The sequence below is a fragment of the Euprymna scolopes genome, chromosome 11, assembly GCF_053919585.1.
Source record: "Euprymna scolopes isolate OS-2025 chromosome 11, ASM5391958v1, whole genome shotgun sequence".
In the NCBI taxonomy this organism is placed as follows: Eukaryota; Metazoa; Mollusca; class Cephalopoda; order Sepiida; family Sepiolidae; genus Euprymna; species Euprymna scolopes.
In genome coordinates, this window is record NC_136492.1 from 19,385,164 (window position 1) to 19,388,533 (window position 3,370).

Sequence of the window (3,370 nt, forward strand, 5' to 3'; positions counted from 1 at the left end):
TTTTTTTTTTTTTTTTTTAAGAAGGGGAGACAACATATGCAAGTCAATTAATCAATAGAGACTAAAAATTTCATTGGTAAAAAAAAAAACGAAAAGAAAATTTTTGTTTTAATCTTTGAATGCTTCAGAGCTGATACAAAAGAAAAATATTTTTTAGAATCGATTTTAAAACAAAATGGTGTACAACAACAACAAAAAATATACATATATTAAAGGATGAAAGAAAAATAAGAAGTTAAAAGGTATCATTATTGTTTTTAATCAATAAAGAACCAAATGAGAAAAAAGAAAAAGTTATATATTATGTACTAGCTGCTGTGCTGCATCGGCACACACAATGTTGAGTCAAACACAAAATCAAGTACACTCAACATAGTCTTACCATCAATGCTTAACCTTTGAACTCTGAGTATAGGAAATTCCCATATGCACAAAACAAAATCACTGAAAAAACATCCTAACTAAGGGTAAGGATAATGAGTAAACATTGGATAAAATGATGATTAAAATTACAAACTTGCCAGGATTCGAACCTGAAATCTTCTGATCCATAGTCAGATGCGTTATCCATTGCGCCACAAGTCCTGTCCATATGCCAAAAGATGTTACCGCAACTGTATACAGACAGTGCTAAATTTCGTTGACAGGGGCAGGTAACTTTTTCGACAATTGCATGAAACAGCCCAAAAACCCTTATTTCGTTTTTTTTGTGCGACGCGCCATTGTTCGTTATGAACCATATGCAGATAAGGACAATCTAGGGACTCACACCTTTCATGGAAAAAAGAATTTTTTAATTTGGTGCGAGTTTGTCACTAATTTATCATTATTTACATGGCAAGTGCTCGATTGAGCCACAATCTATGGTCTCCCCCCGTCGCCAAACTTTCACAAGAAACACCCGTCTAGCAGAAAACACTATCAATAATTTCCCCCACTCTTTATCTGTGCCTAAACCTAAACGTAGATTCTATGAACAAAGCTTCTTTCTTAGAACTGCACACCTATGGAAATTGTCTTCCGTTTTCCTGCTTTCCAGCTGACTACAATATGGTTGTCTTCAAGTCTAACATAAATGTAAATATGGTTGTCTTCAAGTCTAACGTAAGGTTTTGATGAGCCGTTCCATATAAGTTAACAAATTTACCGAATTTCCATTACTAACTATTACTTTATTGTCCAATTGTCTACTGTACACTCTTTAACCCCTATCCTCGAGTGGCCTCTTGGCCTTGATAAGTGGGGATGCCTTTGTAAAAAAAATAAAATCTGTTTGAAAGTTATATATATATGTATATATATATATATATATACACACACATAAATAAACATTTAGAATTTTATTAATAGTATTAATAGTATTAATTAATAGTATTAATTAATTAATAAACATTTAGAATTTTATTAATAGTATTAATAGTATTAATTTACCGAATTTCCATTACTGACTATTACTTTATTGTCCAATTGTCTACTGTACACTCTTTAACCCCTATCCTCGAGTGGCCTCTTGGCCTTGATAAGTGGTGATGCCTTTGTAAAAAAAAAATAAAATCTGTTTGAAAGTCATATATATATATATATATATATATATATATATATATATATATATATATATATATATATACACACACCCACACATAAATAAACATTTAGAATTTTATTAATAGTATTAATAATACTAATATTAATAATACTAATATTAATAATATTATTAATATTATTATTAAACATTTAGAATTTTATTAATAGTATTAATAATACTAATATTAATAATACTAATATTAATAATACTAATATTAATAATATGTATAATCGTATGTAGCAGACTATTCATTCATATAAACTGGTCTTTTTTCCTATTCTTTTAAAACGCATCTTCTGATGACTTTTCAAAACGTTTTTAATCTCTCAGTATCAAATCACTCTGTAGATTGTTAAAAATCAAGTGGCAAGACAAGATACCAGACACTAAGGTCCTTGCTCGGTCAAACCTCTCATCAGTACATACCATGTTAAAACAGTGCCAGGTTCATTGGGCAGGTCATATATGCTGCATGCCTGATTCAAGGTTCCCAAAACAGCTCCTTTACGGTGAATTGCATACAGGAAAAAAACCCGCAGGCGGACAATGGAAACAGTTCAAGGACAATCTGAAGGTCTTCCTCAAACAGTTTAGGTTGTATTCTAACTCATGGGAAAAACTAACCCAAGACAGATGTTCCTGGTGCACCGTAACTCACAAAGGGGCTACACTTGCTGAATCCGCATGTAATGGAGAACGCAAGAGAAAACGTGACATTAGAAAAGACAGAGCAATCAACATCTCTAACACAGAATCATCTCACAGGTGTCCAACATGCGGGAAATACTTCAGAACTCGAATCGGTCTAAGAAGCCATCTTCGAACCCACAGAACAATTGCATGACGATGGACGAACATCATCATCAAATTCACAGAAAGAGGAAAATGTCTGTTAATTTCACTGAGCAAACAATTTATTTTAACCACAGGGCTGAGAATATACAAAGAATACCACAGAGTAAAATATGAGACTCGTATAGAATTCAAACCTTGGCATCAGAAGACGTGTTACATATCAGGTACCCTACATCAATGGCAATTAAGTTAGCTAATGTGAATTTTGGCAAGGGTACTACTTAGTGCAGATCAGGATAACCCATATCTGTAAAACAGAATTGTTTCCAGCATTGAATGAAAGGTGAATGACGAAAAGTTTATAGGAACATGCCTTTTTAATCTAACATGCATTTAAGCAAACCGCACACACATCCATGCATACACCTTTTAAACAATGTATCGATTGTCACCCTTGTGGTAACCTCCGCTTTGCCCAACAGGTGGCGCTCTCCATTTCCTCTTCCGTTTTCTCTCTCTGCTTTCTCTTCGACTCGAGACATCTAACTGACAACACGTTTTTTTCCTTCGATTCAAACCTGAATTTTGTAACGCTGGATATGGGGCAGCCAAACCAGCTGCCAACATTCCCTTGCTTTTTTATTGAAACCAACCGAGAGCTCTTTTTAGTATCCTCATTGTTCTCTGAACTGCAATTGTCTGGATCTCTTTTGCACTTGGTTCACCAGGAATATTAGTTAGGTAGGACTTCAAGTTCTTCTTTATAAGCCCTGTAGCAGCTATAATAACTGGTATGATTGATATCTCCTTAAGATTCCCTTTTCTTTTCATATCATACATGAGACCTTGATATTTGGTCTGTTTCCCCCTTTCAGCTCTGTTCAGACCTCCATCATCACTTCAACCAAGGTTGCAACTCTCTCTGACTTATTCCATATAACCATGTCAGGTTTGACAGCAGCATTTTCAAGGTAGGTGGTTGTAGGGATT

The 3,370-nt window shown here is 34.0% G+C and overlaps 1 non-coding gene across 1 annotated transcript; it reads right to left on the reverse strand.

The window, feature by feature from the left end:
- Positions 1–512: 512 nt before the first annotated feature.
- Positions 513–585, reverse strand: Trnah-aug (transfer RNA histidin (anticodon AUG)). Its single transcript has one exon. It is a non-coding gene; the product is annotated as a tRNA-His (tRNA).
- Positions 586–3,370: the final 2,785 nt, after the last annotated feature.